Here is a 20057-nt window from a genome sequence, read left to right as displayed (position 1 = left end):
TCATTCTAACATAAAAACAACACTCAGAATCAATTCAAATGAAAGTGTTGTGAAGTAGGGCAATAAATAACAATCTAAATAGTCATAAATCACATACATTAGGGACACAAACAAGACATACAAACATAAAAACAACATTTAAATTTATTTAAGTGGAAGTATTATAATGAACAATTGAAGTAGGGCAATAAATTATTATTTGAAGAGTATTAAACAACATACAATGGGGATATAAATAAGTTGTGAAAGAGATTTTTAATAGGGACAATCTTGTCATTTTTCAAATAATTTTAATTTCAATTCAGTACCCTAGATTTGTAATAAAATTTAAGACTTTAAAGGTTCTCTTTTTTATTATCCTTGGTCTAGGGTCAGTAATGAAATTGTTCTAATTTTAATTCATAACAAGTTTTTTTTTTTTGTTAATATTGTCTTACACACGTTTGAAAGACACAGCACATCATGAAAGTAGTGAATAGTGATGTATATATGCCCAATAAAAAGCAAACACTGTCAAAACTTATACCAACCTTTATTCAATTTATTGAATCATGTCATCATGCCTTTGATAGTTTTTTTATTTGGAAAATGAAGAATTCACACACGTACAAACCGATCAGAGTCAGCAAGCTAGACAAAGGAGAGGGCACATATGTTAGAAAAAGGAAATTGCGTGTATATAAAAAAGTGAAAGTGTATAAAAAAGGGGGGAAAAAAGCAAATTCCTTGTGTTATAATTAGAACTAGCTAATTATATCTTTCTCTTTCTACATAAAATTTCATTTTAATATTTTAATTTAAAAAATATATTTTTATCTTGTAATCCCAATACCATTAGTTTTATTTTTGAATTAAAATTTAAATATTGATAAAATATTTTCAAATATTGAAATATTAAGTTGATTTTTTTTAAAATAAGAATAATTGACATGAAAAGTCATCCTTTGAGACTAATAGTACTAAAGTTATAAGACTAAAAAGATACCTTTATAAAATTAAGAAATCAAATTAAAACATGTTATATAAAGTTATAGAGGATGATAGGTGATTTTCCATTAGTTCACCCTCTAATAAAATAATATTTTCCTAATCATTTTTTTCTGTTCTTTTCTTTTCCATTATTTCCTTTTAGAAACTAAAATTTCACAATCAGCTTTGTCTAACTGATTTAATTTCTAATGTGTGACTACTAAATTTTTTTAAAAAAGTCATAAGATGTATTTAAATTTTTTTATTGATTGAAATGAGTTTAAATGAATCGTTAGCAGTTGTTTTGAGGGCTAAGGGTTATTGTTGTCTTTAAACTATACATAAAATATTACAAATGACTTTAAACTCAATTATTGGTTAATCATATCCCTCAACTTAACGCACTTAATGCCCTTAGTCAGTTCATCAATGGGTCCCGCTATTTTTAAGTATTTTTTTATCAAGTCAAGGTCATTTTTGCCCCTTAACTCAAATAGTTTATAATAAAATATTAAAAATATAATGTGAGGCCCACCAATGATTAACTAACGGCAAGAAAATGACAAGATGATAAAAAAGAAAATGTTTAAAATTAAGAGACAAAATTGACTCATAGTTGAGTTTATGAGTATTTGTTACCTTTCATATACAATTCAGGAACAAAATTGACCCTCAACCCTTGTTTTAATTTAGTGTTCTAACATATTGAATTGTGGCACTTTATTGAGGATTGTAGTGAAACCGTAGATGGAGTTTGGGAGTTGATGTAGGATTATAATATTCCATTCCAGTAGTGATTGAAATGTGTTTTGATGGAATATTTAAGTTTGTTTAAAGTTAAGTTGAAGTTCTATGAAGGATTGATTTGGAGTTTAATATTGGAGTTCACATATTGTTATGCTGGGTGATGGGCAGGGGAAAAATAAAATGGTACGAGATGTAAGTAAGTGGCGTGCGGATACAGATGAAAGTGACACAACAGACAGCCGCGTTAACTTTTTATTTGTGCGATTCTTGCAGTAATGATGCAGTTACAGTTGCATCCCATTATGAAATTTTCTTTTCTTTTCTATCTTTTCATTACTTTCTGGGAAAAAAGTTGAAAGTTTGATTACAGATATGAAGAGAATTGAGAAATTCTGGAACACAGTACCATGTCATTTTATTCATTTTATTGAAAAAATATTTTCTAACAAACGAATATTTGAAAATTAATTTATACGTGAACTCACATTAATTATTTTACTAATTTGTTAAGACAGGTTAATTGATGTTCAATTTTGTTATGTGATATTGTGGTTAACGTGATAGAATAAGCTACATGACCTCCTCCTCACAACACGTTCTCATTCCATGCTCATCACAATAATGAGTGTTTATTATTAAGGTATGCTATAAAAGTTAAACATTGGATCTCGAATGAATGGCAACAAATACCACTGATATATTAAAGTGGAATGGTAGTGTGTTTGCATTCATTATCTTCATGTTCTGTGAAGGGGGAAAAAAATAGCTACTTTAAACCATTTGCAATACACATATTAATATATGCCAAAAATTGACACAATAACATCCAGCATGGAAATCAATAAATTAGAGCCTGTTTGGTTTCTATTTTCATTTTTTGTTTTTAAAAACTGTTTTATAATTCAGTTTTCAAAAAAAATTTTCAAAACAAAATAAAATAAGAATTTGTTTGGTTATGCTAATTAAAAAAAATTTTAAAATTAAAAAGGGACTAATAGTGATGGATATAAGCAGTTAATGGTAGTGATTAATAATATAAATTGGTCAAGATAACTATAATTTTCAATAATAAAATGTAATGTGTTTTTTTTAACTGAAAAATGTAATGTGTTTTAAAAACAAGAAAAATTAAATTAAAACAACATAAAGTTGTTACTATTTTTTTGTTTTTAGAAACAAAAAATGAAAACATTTTTAAAAATAATTAAATGAAAAACACTTATCCAAATAAATTTTTAAATTTTTCTGTTTTCAAAAACAAAAAATAATTTTTGAAAATAGAAAACAAGCAGGCTGTTAATGACTCAATTAGTTCTTAAAATATTACGACTTTTAATTTTAATTTAATCTTTCATGATAAAAATATATCAATCTAAATTTAGAAAAGTCATTTAATTTTTTAAATTTATTAGTCCTGTAAAAATAAGCCTGTCTCTTCAACAAACAAAGACTCTTTTAACAGACCAAATTTCCAGCAGAGAAACAAACAATAGACAATTATCATTAATTCCTTCTACAGAAACTAGACAACAAAATTTTTACGCAAGAAAAATAAAATCACTTTTTAGGGGAGGGGAGTTACTGCATTGCCTTTACTTATTAATTGTATTGTAATCTGGAGGGATTGAAAGAAATCATACCTTGCGGTCTCTCTTCTTGTAGCTGGGGGGTAGAGATAGAGCAAGGAAATACTGGAATTACAGATCTGATGATATCTGCATATAAATGAAAGTGAAGAAAATTATATAAATTAAGAGATTTGAAAATTAACAACATAACAAAAATAATATAGTTTAATAGTTTTGCTATTTTTCTACTCCCTATTTTCTTCTTACTTTCGCTCCCATCCAAATCAAGACTTAGTGTTTCACACTATTAATACCTCCATGCATTTATCAATTAATTAATATTTCAGCAAGCTAATTGAACAATGGTTAAGGTGACCAGATCAACCGTCTCGTTTCAAGAAAAATAAACAAAGATCCAAAATTTATTCTCAAAAACAATTCAAGAAAATGGACGCAATACCCTCCTTAGTAAGAGAATGTAGAAACGGATAACGTTTTTTTAAAAGAAAAAGAAACCTATTACCGAAATTAAAAAAAAAAAAAAAAACAGACAAAGACTTTATCAGAAACACGCAATATTTTCATGGTGGCTACTTTGACCACGGGAATATGAAGTCATCTAGATGACTAGATCTGTTTTGTTCTTCATAACGAATAATTTAGATGCATGTAAAGTCATTCTCATAAAACTTGGTCGAAGCAGAAGCTAAATGGTAACCAGAGAGTAATAAAAATAAGCAGAAAAAGATGATAGATTTACTCAGAGATAGGGAAGAAACCATGGTGAATGATTGAGAAAAACAAAGAGTATAGTATGCATTCATAACTTATGATATACTAAACAATTGATCTCAAATGAATGGCAACAAATACCACTAATATATTAAAAAAACCATTTTTCATTAAATAAAAACATGTGGGACTGCATTGCTTTTGCTATTGTTAGTTCTCATGTAATTTGAAGGAATTAAAAGAAAGCATACCTTGCGGTTGTTGGTATCCCTTCTCAATGCTGGAGATAGAGTAAAGGACGCAGTGGGATTACAGAGGAGATGATCTCTACAAATAAATGAAAGTGAAAATGAATTATATAAATTAAGAGAGATTCGGTAATTAAAGAATAAACCTATTACTCTAAAAAAAAACAGACAAAAACGTTACAAGAAGCATAAAATACATTAATGTTGGCTACTTCGACCACAGGAATTTGAAGTCGTCTAGATCTCTGTTTAATTTGTTGTTTTTCATATATAACGAATAATTTTGATGCATGTGAACAGGTCGAAGCACAGAATAATAATAAGCCGAAAAAGATGAGAGATTTTCTGAGAGAAACAAAGGATTTGGTGTTGATGAAGAGAAATGAAGCTCCATACCTTGCTGTGTGTCTCTCTAATGAAGTCGCAGATTGTTGAAGTTGCAGATCCAAAAACTGTACCAAAAGACGAAGATGGTAAAATGGGAAGGGAAAAAAGATGATGATGAAGACTGAAGCGTGTCAAACCGTAACTTGAAAAATTTGGTGAGTGATGGGTAATTTATGATTCGAATAAGTTAAAGTGACTGAACCCTAGGGTGGGCACATTCTCCGCTCACTTAGGAAAATTATATATAATGTGTATGAAATTTTCAATTTTATACTTTAATATTTTCAACACTAAATCCATTTTATTATTTTTCTAAACTTGAGTCTAAATTTTTACCTCAAAATCCAGTAATATAAAAAATCTATATAATTTATGTTTTAATTATTAAATTATTTTTAAAACTATTAATTTTTTTAAAAGAAAATTACCCCCATAACTTAGGGTCCTAACTCTACTATTGACTTGTTAGATTAGAAATTGCTGGAAGTTAGTTTTGGATAGAATAAATTAACCCTAGAAGTTAGCTTTGGGAAGTTAAGCTTTCTTGTGATAGAAGGGTTGAGGTAACTAAATAACTTTCTCTAGTTTATTATCTCTTGTAACTGTTTCAGAGTATGAATATTATTAGATGGAAATGTTTTAGAATGCGCGTACATGTTAAATGAATGTTTTAATGCATGAAAGTGATTTTAAAAGAATTGGGTTTATTAATTGCATAATTTTGTAATTTTACAAAGGGTTATATATATACCTATATTTCTATATATATATATATGTATGCATGTATGTATGTATGTAAAGAGGTGATTGTATAAGAGTATGATCATAAGGTTGGAAATTCACCTATAAAGAGAAGTAGTAAAAGATCATATGACATTATTCTCCTTAGTACCCGATGAAGTGCAGTATTGGAGAATTGTATCTCCTTAGTACCTTTTGAGATACAGTGTTGGACATTATCTACTTAGCGCTTATTGAGTTGTAGTATTGGAGATCTGGGCCCCTTAGCATCTGTGATGCAATCTGTGATGCGGTGTTGGAGCCAACGACACCCCATTGTATGTAATGGGGGAAACTATAGTCCAAAAGTGAGATATAATGCCTTTGGCTAGGTGATTCTACCATTGAAGGTCAGCTTAGGAACAATGAGTGTGTGTGTTAGTCTAAGGCAAGCCTATGGTTTTGAGTCGGGGTAACTTGGAGGTTTGGATGATAGTGATCATGCTATTAATGGTTAACTATTGTGAAAATGCTTATGAAAGTGGTGGCATATGATTTAATGAAGTGAACTATAGTGAAAGTTATGTTACATGCTATGTTTAATTGTAATTTATGTTATACTTGCTTATAGTTATAGGAGATAATTGGGAGTAGAGATTTATTCTGTTACTGAGATTATTATCTTACCCCATGGTTATATTTTTTATAAGACATAGTAGTGATTAAGGCAAATGGAAAGATTTAGAGCCAACTTAGTGTTAATAAAGCCATACATCTCAGAGTTTTATGTAATGAACTCAAACTAGTATGAATATTGTAAATATAAGTTGCCATAAGATTTACATGCATGTTTTGGATGGTTATAAGTTGTGAATTGTTGAAATTGTTGAGATTTGTAGTGATCGTATAAATCTTAGCCCTTATGTAGAAATATATGGTGAAATGAATAACAGAGCCTAAGATTTAGTTGTGATTATGTTGTGAATATTTTAGTGGTGAATGTGTGATAAATGAAATGGATTATTGCCCAAATACTATATTGTGGTGATATTTTGGAAAAGTTTATATTTGTGAAAATGGGCTGTTAAATGGCCAAATTTTAATTTGTATGTGTATATGATATAAAATGTGGTCAATCAGGTGTGAAAGGTCCTTTTAGACTTAGTTTAAGGCCTAAGAAGGTTTAATGACATAATGTGAGTGATTTGAGAGTTTGAGTGCAATTAATTTTTAGAAAAAGTAATTTTTTGCACCCGGGTGTTTAAATTTTGATTGGACTGTTAAATCGTGTCCAAATATCCCATTAACTAGCTTATGAAATAAACTTCGTGTGAACGCTTAAATCACTATAATCAGACATCATATGTAAAAATGGTGCATGCCGGAAGTTCGGCCTGCGTGAACTATCATATGACAACAGCAAATATTGTCAAATGTGCACCACGATGCATGGTACAGATAGGGTCAGCTCGTGGCTCTGTACCACATGCCATGGCACATGCCCTATTATCAGACTATGTATCTCTGTTTGAATGGCATGTATTGAATGTGATGAATGCAAGAATGTCTTTCATTGTGCAACGATTATTATGTATTAAATTTTATGTGATTATGATGTTTTTGGAAACCAAGTCTGGGTCTCAAGCTTTTGCAGACAAAGTTTTTGAATTACGATTTGGTTTGGGAGTGGTGATTATGTTAATTCTCTCCTTATATCATGTTGATAAAAGGGGAGGGTTACAATTGAAATGTGTGAAATTAATTGAAATGCAAGTATGGCGTGGAATATTTAAAAATCAAATATTATGTTTTGTGGAGTTCAATAACTTGATGTGTGTAAAATTCAATGAAATAGTAGTTGTGAAGTTCAATAACATATTTTATGTGAAATAACTTTTATGGAATTCAATGATGTAATGCTTGTGGAGTTCAATAAATGTGTATAGTGAGGAGTCTGATGATAAATAAAGTGGAGTGCAATGACTTGGTTATGTGAATTTTATGTGATGTACATTCATTACTTGAGTACAATGATGATATTATGCATGCCTTGAGCATTGAGTATTTGCATGTCGTGAAATATTGCATCGATATGCTTTGCATGATCATAAGAGGTGGGAGTTCACTAGGAAAAGGAGTACAGAGTTAAAATTCACATGGTAAGACTACCATTAGAGCTCAATGGTTTGCTTGGATTTGTTTATACTCATCATCCCACTTGTTCGATGAGGGACTATCCCACTTGTTTGATGAGGGACTCAAACCTAATTAGCTTTTCCACTTTTTCGACGAGCAAGCTAGTTGAGAAAGAATGACACCTTATAGTGTGAGAATTGCAGGAATATATGGCCCATAATTGAGTTAGGCAACCTTGGCGATGTAGCCTCTCACGCATGAATAGCTAATATAGTCTTATTTCATAGATAATCGCAAAGTGTTGTAGCCTATGATTTTGTGTCAGAGGCATAAAGAGGATATAAGGGAGGTGTGATCATGCATATTATGATAATAAGGGCACATGATTGTCTATGCTGTAACCCTTGTGATGAAAACATATAATTAGTGTTATATTAATCTGAAAATGAGATATTGCTATATTCTCATTTCATGATTATATGCTTGTAATGATGTAAAATGCAAATATATGCTTGAATTTGTTAAATTGACTTGTGAATGAAAATAATTTCCACTTGCATTTAGATTAATTGACGTGCATTAGTATGAGTTAGATAAACTTTAGTTACTAAGTGGTTGTATTCATCCCCTTTCTCTTTAATATTGCAGGAGCTAGCTTATTAGGACAAGATTGAGGGAAACAGTCTGAGGCATACGATTATCATCCTATCTGTAAGCCTCATTTTCATTTTGATTATTATGTGTATAATTTTGCATGATATTGCCAATAAGAAAAATACATGTTATTGGTTTACTTGCACTATTAGATTGTTGAATTAAATTATGTATTTTGAGCCCTAGGATGTATGTGTATTAATTGTGAAATCTAATACATGGCCGAAAATACTATTGCAAGTAGGAAATGAGTGAAAATGGTGATTACTGTAGAATGATATGATGGTTTGTGAATTAAGGCTCCCTTTCTGTTTTTGGTGATTAAGGGGTTGAGCATTAAAAATGTATTTGATGTGTTAAACTTTTTATGTAGTTGTTACACAAGTTTATTATGGTCTATTGACTATGGTCTATGTTGTAAGTTGGGCTCTTAGCACTTGAAATGTGAATTGGGCACCCAAATTGGGCAAGAAGATTGAAAAGAAGTAAGTTTTAAAGTGGGTGTCCAACTTTGATTGGAAAATGATATAATTGTAAAATTAGTGCCATAGCTAGAGCTAGGAAAAAGCTCTTCATAGATATCTAGATTACCTCAATCAAACATCAAGTAGAGAAATTGGGCTCGTTGGAAGTTCTCTCTAATTGCTATCATATGACTACAACAATATTGACAAAATTATGCAACACGTTGCAGTGCATGGCACAAAAACAAATGTGCCACGGCACACGTATAACAAGCTGTGGCACATGTCTATGTTTTTGCACTATTTTATTGTTTTCAACTTTTATGTAAATGCTTTTGAGACTTTCTGGATTCCCATGCTTCCGCTTACTATTTTGACATGTTGAAGAATCTCTGAAAACTTAGGATCCTATCTTGCAAATTTTACAAACTTGGTAATCATATTTGTGTTAATCTTTGATTACCTTAATTTTTGGAGTTAATTAGAGATTAGTATGGGAGACCTTATAGGTTCTCTTAAAACTGTCTAGGTCAAAATGCTCAAGTGGTTCAAATGGTTGAACTAAGCCATTTCATTGAATGGTCAACAATCAGACAGTGTAGTCTGGGTTTCAAAACACTTATTGAATAAAAAAACATTAAAATGAATCCCACTTTCACACATGGACCTCCATGTGGCCAACTATCTAGGCATTTAATGGTCAAAAATAAAAGTTAACAGTTAACACAATCAAACCGTCAAGTTAGGGCAAAATTGTTTGATTTTGAGAAATGTCGAGACAATATTGTGCCTTTAAAAACATTATAGGATACCAATTACATCTTTTTGAATACATCTAGCAGAAGATTTGTATTTTATCCCTATTTTATTACTTGCGATTTGTGGATGTTTATTTGTGTTGTTTGGGTTTCAAAAAGTTATAAAATTGGGTTAAAAGTTATTTTTGCCCCTAAATTATTTGCTCAGGAGAATTTGATGTCCTAAACTTTCATGTGATGTAGTTTCTCACTTCAACTTTTAAAAATAGTGCATTGAGTACCTACTATTAACAAAGTTAACTTTGACCGTTAGTTGACTAAAAAAATTACAAAACAAGGCCTAAAAATTACATAAAAGGGCCCATAAAATTGCAAATGAGTACCCTATAAGAAAATTAATACCGACTAAGTTCTTAAAATAATGGTTGGTCAAAATCATATTCTAGCCTTTTATGTGGGTAAGAAATAACATTAATATGCTGTTATTTATAAGAAATTTAAGGGACTTAATTAATATTAATTTTCTTATAAGGTACTTTGTGTACTTTTATGGGTCCTCTTTTCTATAATTTTTTAATTAGCGCCCTTCCTTCAATTTTAAAGTCAACTAATTATCAAAGTTAACTTTTTTAACGGGAGGGTGCTCAATCCAACATTTTCAAAAATTGAAGGAAAAAATTGCACCGTATAAAAGTTTAGGATATCAAATGCTCCTAAGTGAATAGTTTAGGAACAAAAATACTGTTTAACCCTATATCATTTGATAAATATGGTGTTGAAAAAGTTATGTTTTTAGTCTACTATGGTTATGTTAGGTTTTTTTTCCTCTCTTTATAGGATTTATGTTTGCTATTAGTTCTCTATCAAGTGTACATGTAATTTTAGGTAATATATTGATTATTGAGTTTATATACAAGATAATATATTTTATGTTAAATTTACAAAATTCTCATTATTTTATATTTTGAGGAGGTTGGTGAATGGTGATACTTACCAAATAGATTTTTATTGCAAAAAAGTGAAAATAAAATGCTTGGTTACTTAGAATTTGAAGATTGGATATTGTTATAGTCTAGTTGATTAATTAAATCTTACGTTTCCATTTCTTTTATTTCCACCATCTTTCTTTTATTGGAATTTTCTAATCATGTCCCATCCCAATCCAAAATGGGACGGAACCACCTTTGGTATGGGACAAGACACAGGACTTAAATCTAGTTTTAGCCAATTTTTAGAATGGGCCATGGGATAAGGCTATCCTGATCCCAATCATCCCGATCAAAATTTGTACTAACATTTTTTTAGAGATTTTTTTTTGGTTATCAACAACTATCCTCATATTGGAAACAATCCTGTTCAAGATACTATCAATTACTAAATTATTTTCTAAGATTTTATTATTGTTGAATGATGTATTCATAGGAAAATCTCTCCTTTTTGGCCAAAAAAGAAAAATATTTGCTTCCCCTACTCCGTTTTCTTTTTTCACTTTAATGAAAAATCAAGGGAGAAAAAAAATCCCTGCAAAATAGGAAAATGATAATTTGATCTTGTGAAATGTTATAATGTCATCTAAGTTTTAAGGACCTAATTGTCATTAATGCTTTTGATGAAATGACAAAATTTTTTTTTTAAATTTAAAAAAGTGTAACAAATTTTTTCATTCATAACTTTAGTTTTAAAATTCACAACTCTAATTCAGAAAATAACTAAACTAGCTTTAGGCATTCACAATTTTCTCTTACCATTTTTTTTTCATTCACAACTTTGATTTTGAAATTCAAAAGTCTAGTTTAGTAAATGACTAAAATAGTTTAGATATACAAAACTTTCTCTCACCATTTTTCTCTACTTTCTTAAATTAAGAGGTATTTCTATCATTTTATCAAAAAATTTAATGACAATTAGGTTTATCATATTTTGCAGGACTAAATTATCATTTTTCTATTTCAGAGGGATTTTTTATTTGTCATTCCTCCCAAAAATCAACCAAGAAAAAACTAAAATGAATAATTCAAACACGAACGAACTAAAGCAAATCATTTATCTACTTTGTAAGTGTATGTGCTTGATTGATTACAATAAATCACCCCTAAATATAACACAGATGAAAAATAACTGAATACATATTGGAGAATTAGAACGCTTTTGTTGAAGTTTTTTTCAATTGAAAAATCACTTATTTTTGAAAAATTTTATCATGTTGCTTAAATTTTTTAAATTAATCAGAAGCTGAAAAAATTATATTTAGGTTTATTTTGAGAATCTTCTTTGAGTAGTTTTTAAAAATAATTAGATGTGGGTGGATGAGTGAAACTTTTTTAAAAATATAGAGATACCAGAAAATATCATAAAATTTAAAAATAGATAATAAATTATTTTTATGAATGATGATACACAAAATTTCTGTTTTTTTAAATCTCTACAAAATAAAATACTTTCCACAACTCAACTAAAATAATAAAAAAAGCTATTTATTTTTAAGCCCAGACGACGGCAAATCCAAAACAAAATTGAGAAAAGTAACTAAATAAAGAATATTTCTTCTGATCTATCTATTTAATTTCAACCATAAGATGTTTCTTATAAATACACCCAGAAGTAATATAATATTAGTATCCAAATGCCAGAAGAGAGATGTCGGTGGTGTGCATACATGGTAAGTAATTATAATAATTTAAAGTTAAAATTAAATTTTATGTAATTAATATTATACAACCTTCAACATGAAAATGACAAGTTGTTTTGTTAAATTTTAATTATAAGTATAAGAAATGTGTTCCATCGATAACAGAAAATATCTCCTCCAAAATTTAAAAAAAATGAATAAATCTTTTTTAATTAAATTGTATAGATACAGGAGTTTGAGTTCAAATTATTAATCACTTGTTTAAGTAATAAGAATATCACTCACGTTAATTTTAATTGATAATAACTTTTTTCGTCGTTAATATTGTTCTTCACCCGTTTTGGGCCACATAGCATATGATGACAAGTAGTGAATAGCGATGAATATGTGCCCAGCAAAAATACATTGTAAAAACTTGTACCAATCTTTGTTGAGAGATTTCAACGATCTGTCGAATCATGCGGTCATGCCTTTGATAGTTTTTTAATTTGGAGAATGAAGAATCCACACACGTACGAACCAATCAGAGCCAGCAAACTGGAAAGTAGAGAATGCATGTATATAAGAAAAAGGAAATTACGTGCACCAAAAAGAAAAAAAAGCGAGAGTGTATAAAAAGAAAAAGAAAAAAAAATCACTCATTTTTTTAATAAAATGAAAATTCCTTGTGTTATAATTATAACTAGTTATATCTTTATCTTCTTTTATAATAACATTATTTTTTTTCTGGAACAAATATATTATTCTCTTAATTCAAGACAAAAGTATATATTTAGTTTTTAATTTCATATATATATATAATTTTATTTTGATATTTTAATTTTAACAAATATATTTTTTGTCCTGTAAACTTCACATCATTAATTTTATTTCTGAAATTAAACTTCCAAATATTGATAAAATATTTTTATATATTCAATATTAAGTTGATTTTTTTAACATAACAATAATTGACATAAAATCATCATTTGAGACTAACAGTACAGTACTAAGGTTATGAGATTAAAAAGATATTTTATAAAATTAAGAGACCAAACTAAAACATATTATATAAAGTTATGGAGGATGAAAGGTGATTTTTCCATTAATTCACCCTCTAATAAAATAAAATTTTCCCAATAGTTTTTTCTCTTCTTTTCTTCTCCATCGTTTCCTTTTCAAAGCTAAAATTTCATAATCAGCTTTGTCTAAGGGATTTAATTTCTAATGTATGACTACTAAATTTTTCTAAAAAAGTCATAAGATATATTAGTAAAAAGGTTTAAGAATCTGAATTGAACATGAATATTCAAACAGATTTGACTACTAAATCTTCTCTGTCTTAAGTATTAAATTTTCAACGTGACAACTAATTTCTTCAAAAAAAAAACCTGTAACATCCCAAATTTGATTTATCACTTTTAATATGAATTTGTAGCCTTAATTGTGACCAGGAAATGGTTAATTGGGAACAAATAAAGTGGGTATTGTGCTGATTGGGCCTAGGAATTTGGGAGAAAATCCATAAAATCCGCCATAAACATGTAAAAATCTGCATAAATGTATATCACAAAATAGGAAAAGAGGGAGAAAGGAAAGGGTGGTGAAGACGAAAGAGCCCTATTACGGTTGAAAAATTTTGGGCTTGGGATGCTTTTAAAGCTTCCAAACCTCACTACAAAAAAATTGACTTTTAATGACGACAAAAGTCATCGTTGAAAGCTAAAAAGTCATCACTGAAAGTTTTCAGCGGTGATAAAAAGTCGCCACAATATCACTGCAAAAGTTCTTGTCACTAATTCTATCTGTGGTGACATTTAGTTGAGAATCGACGGCAACAAATGTTGCCGTGGAAAAGAAAATTTGTCGCTACAGAAAGATAGTCATCACTGAAAGTTGAGAATAGGTGGCAACAAAAGTTGCCACGAAAACCATATATCAATGGCGACAAAATGTTAAGTATCAGCGGTGACATTTATCGCTGAAGAAACTATCAATCAGCAGCAACTTTTTTGTCGCCGCTAAAAAGTAATGTTGGTTTTACCAACCACGTGTTGCCACCTTAGCCCTCCACGTGTCGCACCTCACCTCCTCTTTTGTGTCTCACCATTTTGCCACTGTGCTGGAATGAACCTACAGTCTATTACTACACAATTAAATATATATATATATATATATATATTATTAAACTATACAAACACACACACATATATATTAAATATTAAATATTATAAAATCTCATTACTATCATTAAATACTTCAACTTAATTATTTTAATTTATTCAAATTGCAAATGATATTATTTATTTTGTCTAAAGTGAACTATAAATATAGTTGATACAATATCATTTGCATTATTTATTTTAATTTTTTTACTTCTTGAGGCTATTATATTATTTATTTTAATGTTCATATTTATAATTATAATATTTATAATTATTTTAATGTAGATAATTATACATTAGTTCACAATTATTTATTTTTCCAGCTAGTTTTATTTAAAATTTTATTTTTACTTTTAATTAACAATAATTCTTAAGTAATGTAATTGGGTTTTTTTTACATTACACTTTACTTTTTTAATTAGTTTTCATTTTTAAATTATAATTTTGTAAGAAAATTATACACTATATTATCTAATTTTGTTTTATATTTATGTCGCAAGATAGCATCAAATAATAAAAGGAAAAAAGAAAAATGACAATTAAAAATCTTATAAGACTATTAATTACAATTAAATGTTAAATTATTGAAATCTCAATAATGGACTATGGTTCTTACTTGAAATTAAAAACATATGAGTTTATAAAATTGTCTTTGAGTACCTAAATTATACTATTATGGGTTGGAGTTATTGCTAATCTCAGTTAGGAAAATGATGACCTATATTTAGAAATAGGATTAATAATAGTCTTAACCCATAATAGTAATTTCAAGGGTCTCACGCATAACACTTGGGATCTTGATTTTTTCAATTGAGAATAACAATAGTACCAACTCATAATAATAACTTCAATATGTTCTTTCTTGATTTTTTAAGTGGTTTGCCTCACTTTTGGTAAATTTTTAAGTGACTATCATATATTTATAAGTGCCTTTCGAAAGTTTCACAATAGTAAATTTTAGTTTTATACTAGGAAACAATCTATTCCCAAGCATGGATCCTAATTTTTTCAACTAAAATTAACAATAGTCCCAATCCATCATAATAATTTCAGTAGTGTCATTTCTTTTATTTTCCATGTTTAATTTTGTAAACTCACATATTTTTTTTAATTCCAAGTAAAAATCATGGCCATTATTGATATTTTAATAATTCATGGTCCCTAATTATAATTAATAATCTTAGGGATCCTCAATTGTCATTTTTCATAAAAAAATACAATTTATTTCATTGTTTGAATCCTTATTAAAAATGTTGAGCTTATGCTTAGAATTGGGAAAAGAAGCCATCTACATGTTGTGAGCTAGCCCTTGATAGGTGTGGGTAGAAAAAGTTAAATATATGAAAATGAAGGAAAGAGAAAATAACATCATTAAAAACACTTTCTGTTCTCAAAACCAATTAACTAAATTGGCCTTAATAGTTGTATTGAATCAAACCAAACATTACTTGATAATAAAAAGTGATGTAAAATAATATAGTTTGGCTTAATTCTTTGCTCCGACTTATTAGTATTAAATAATACCTTAACCTTATCTTAAAATAATTTCATTATTTTAAAATTATAATTTAACCATAAAATATATTAAATGAAAACTCATTATGTTATTTTATATATTTATTATAAAATTACAATAATGCAATAAAATTAATGTCTTAAAAATTTAAATATTAGATTAAACAAAAATATAAAATATTGTTGAAAATATAAAATAAAACTTTCAACGACAACATTTAATTTTGCCGCTAAAAGTCCACAAAAGGTTGCCATTGAAAGTCTTACTTTCAGTTTTCAGTGGTGACTTTATGGTGTTGCCGCTGATTGTCAACTTTCAGCAGTGACTTTTATGTCGCAACTGAAACTTATAAGATATTTATTATAATATTATTTTTTAAGAAATTATAATATATTTTAAAATATGTTGACAATTAGTGACGACTCTAAAAAGTCACCGCTGATTGTCAATTTTCAACAATGACTTCTATATCGCCGCTGAAACTTAGACCTTTGACAACGACATATACTTGTTGCTGCTGAAAGTTTGACAATCGACGGCAACTATTTATTATCGCCGCAGATAGTTACCCTTTCAGCGGTGACTTTTTTTGTCGCCACAGACTGTTAATTTTCAGCGGTTACTTTTTAGAATTGCCACTGAAAGTTTTTTTTTTTTTTCGTAGTGCCTTAAGGTAATTAAGCTTTCCTAACTTGATTCCTACCTTTCGATCTTCAATTTTTGTGGGTTTAGTGATGAAAATGATGGGTTGATGGTGGAATTCGAAATATTTAAATTTTTTATTGATTGAAATGAGTTTAATTGAATTGTTAGGAGTTGTTTTACTGTTCTAACATTCAGCGTTGTGGCACTTCATTGATTGGTATTGTTAATTGTAGTGAAACCCTGGATGGAATATTATAGCTTTGGGAGTTGATGTACCATTATGATAAATTTCCACTGATTAAATTGTGTTTTGATGGTATAGTTAAGTTTGTTTAAAGTTTAAATTGAATTTCTATCTGATTGATTTGGAGTTCAGTATTGGACTTCACATATGGGTATGTTGCGTATTGAACCATACAACTTCAAAAATTAGGTGATGTGATGGGTAATTTATGATTGTAATGGACTAGTTCGATTAGGAATTGGTGGAATTTGGCTTGGGTAGAGGTGAATTAATACTAGAAGTCAGATTTTATTTGGGATGTTGAATTTCTAAAGTTAGCTTGAATAGACTCCTCTAATATTTAATTGGAGAGAATTGTCAGAAATTATGTATATTTACATTATTTGCGAAAGATGGCTAGCATGTGAGAGCATTCAAGGTTTGATATTTGTTAAGCTAAGGAGTGAGGTAAATTTGATTATATCTTTCACATACACACTTAAAAATCATGCGTTGAGTAATACTTGAATAACTGTGTTGAGGTCGGTTTTTATGTTTTTATTAATAAAACCTGGTTAGCATGCTTGTATACCTTAAAACCTGTTGTTGTTTATGAATGAATTGATGAAAAGAGAATTTTGGACTAAGTGATTTATGAAAGTACATCAATTCTCGATCATGGTTTGCATGTGTATGTTTGAATAACCTTTAGTTCCTGAAATATGAGATCTCATGGTTATATATAAATATATATATATATATATATATGGTAAGCATGGGTGGAGCGAGTCTTTTAATGGCTTGTAGAATGTTCCACATTCATTGAGTAAGTAGATTTAGACCATTCACCGAATCCAAATTTGCATATTATGATTACTATTGATATTTCTTTGAGATAGCAGTGTTATTTTAGAATTTTAAAGTATTATTCATTGCATATATATATATTATAACACTGTTTAGAATTGTAAAATTTGTTTACTTTACAACAAAAATAAGTTATTATTTTTCTTAAAAATATACTACTAACCTTTAAAACATAATAGGAATAGCAATTCTCGTAAAATTTAGTTGTAATTTTGGATGATAAGAATTAATTTCAATTTTTCAAAGACTTTATAAATTTCAATTGATTTTGATCATAGTTATTAAAACTAACCTCGCCAATAAAAAAAATTCAAATTCAAAAGCCATACATATAGCCATAGATCAAAATTCATAATTTAATAAATGCCACAAGGAAAAACGATCACTTTACCTGAAAATGGCGTGCAATTAAATTTATTTCTGGACCTGAAGAAATTCAACTATTTGGAAGCAAAGAAGTACATGGGAATATGACTGAAGCCTATCTGCCATAAATATAAAAAGTTATTTGAAATAAGATTAGTGTTTGAAATTTAACAAAAGGCAAACTACAAACAAGTCTGATATAAGAAATTTATTTACAAATAAGTTCTACAAATTTTTTAAAATATACTCAAGTCCCATATGACTTGGTTGTAATTAATTGGCCAAGTAAAATGACGCAAATGACTCCCATCTCCTTGATCAACATTGACTGACCACTAGTTATTATTGATTGGTGGCCGATGGTCATTAACAAGTCAAAAATATTTTTATTAAAATATTAATAATTCAAAATTTACAAGTTAAGCATCAAGTAAATATTCAATATTTACAAGTAAAAGTTTTAACATTTATAATCGACCTCTTACAGTATTAAGATTTGTAAATTAAGATGTTTAACTTGTAAATTTGTGAGGTCAATAACCGGCACCAGTCAGTCAATGCCAATCAAAGGGTGGGAGTCAATCCAAGGGCATTGGTGTCATTTTACATGATAAATTAATTTTATATAACCAAGTCCTATGGGACTTGAGTATATTATTTACAAATTTATGGGACTTATTTGAAAATAAGTACTTTATATATGATCTATTTGTAATTTTCCAATTAACAAAATGATGCTTTACAGAAATAAGATCACACTTTGCCTCAAAATGGTATGCATGCAATTCAAGTTAGCCAACTGTTTGGAAGCAAGAAAATTGGAGAAGCCAACCTGCCATGAACATGCATGGAGATATCACCGCACACAAACTGTGATAAAGAAGAAACTTCAGGAAAGATAACAAATATGAGACCGATAGTGAAATTACTGATTACTGTATCTAATTTTTTCATTTTCATTTTTTTTTTGTGAAATTTGATTAACAAAAGCAATCAGGGGAACAAGATGCTTTTGAAGTAACTTGTATAAATAAGCTAAGTATGGTCCGTCGCAATAATAATAATACAAAAATGTACAATATTTTATCCATTAATTAACTTTGTATAACATTTCAGTTCTCTTATTTTATTCATGTAAAAAGAAAAGTTTCCTTATTTAATAAAGTAACTTTAATGGGAAACCAAAATGAAATCTTGCAACAACCATTCCAAATAAGATTTAAGCACTTCAAATCTTTTATATCAATGAGAACTCAATCCAAACCCCATAGATGACATAGATCTTCACATTTATCTAGCAAGAAAAAAAATCAAAAATATAGTCATGATTTTATGGAAAATCAATTATGAAGGAATATTTTAGGAGGAAGAGAAAGAAGGGTTCCTGAAACCGCGTGAGTGAGTGTTTGGAAGCCAAGAGATTGGAGATGTGGCATATGACACTGATGAGCCTAACAAGAATCAATAACAAAGAGACATGAGAGAGAGTGAGTTAGAGAGAGAGAGAACACAAAAATGGAGAGAGATTTACTAGGGGTGGTGTGCTCGAGAAGAAGCAGAACGATAATTGAGTGACAAACAGCAAATTTTAGGAGAAGAAGAATAGCTGTGTAGAGGACCAATACAACACAATGACCGGCCAGTCAAACTAATCAGACAAGGAACTGGGCAGCGGTCCGGTTTGGTTAAGACCATTAAACTGGCCAGTAATCGAACCGGTCAAAGGTCGGTAAACTGATCAATGAATCAGAAAAAGCAGAAAAAGCGACCGGCTTGGTGAGTTGGGCTGTTTGAGAGAATAGATCTGAAAAAAGAAAGGGGAATCGCCGGAAGAAGCCCGAAAGAAGATAGAGATAAAGAAAAGAGAGATTCACAGGGAAAATTTCAAAAGAAGACATTTTGTAGCAAATAAATACCTTAAACGCTCTTTTTCATTGACAAAACTACCAGATCCACTCTAGCTTTCAAACGGAATGAAGTCTGGAGCATTATAGTGAAAATTCCCAGCGGAGAGAGAGAGAGAGAGCAAGAAGTGGAGAGATAAATATGTTAGGTGATTCAGATCTCAAGTGTCGTTTTGGTTCTATTGTACAAGTTGCGATATTTATATAATCTTCCTTGGCAAGAAAATTATAGTAAATCAATGCGATCGATGTTGTGCACCTTGATATCCTTAGTATAAAATATTATATTCATTTCTTATTGGTATTGACCTTCATTATAAGGAAATATTTTATTCCTTTGTAATTAGTTTATTCAAATATTTTATACTCCTCTTCTCCAT

General features: G+C 29.1%; 2 long non-coding RNA genes across 2 annotated transcripts; both read right to left on the bottom strand.

The window, feature by feature from the left end:
* Nucleotides 1-3367: 3367 nt before the first annotated feature.
* On the bottom strand, nt 3368-4701 carry LOC129317978 (uncharacterized). The gene is made up of 3 exons (XR_008595128.1): nt 4661-4701; nt 4268-4343; nt 3368-3431 (listed from the first exon to the last, which is right to left on the bottom strand). It is a non-coding gene; the product is annotated as an uncharacterized LOC129317978 (long non-coding RNA).
* Nucleotides 4702-13500: 8799 nt separating this feature from the next.
* LOC129317773 (uncharacterized) lies at nt 13501-19835 on the bottom strand. The gene is made up of 4 exons (XR_008595041.1): nt 19690-19835; nt 18606-18643; nt 17799-17892; nt 13501-14131 (listed from the first exon to the last, which is right to left on the bottom strand). It is a non-coding gene; the product is annotated as an uncharacterized LOC129317773 (long non-coding RNA).
* Nucleotides 19836-20057: the final 222 nt, after the last annotated feature.

The sequence above is a fragment of the Prosopis cineraria genome, unplaced genomic scaffold, assembly GCF_029017545.1.
Source record: "Prosopis cineraria cultivar Desert tree isolate PC_DT_omini unplaced genomic scaffold, ASM2901754v1 PC8, whole genome shotgun sequence".
NCBI classification, from domain to species: Eukaryota; Viridiplantae; Streptophyta; class Magnoliopsida; order Fabales; family Fabaceae; genus Prosopis; species Prosopis cineraria.
Note: the sequence above shows the minus strand (reverse complement) of the source record. Positions and strands in the feature narration are given on the sequence as shown.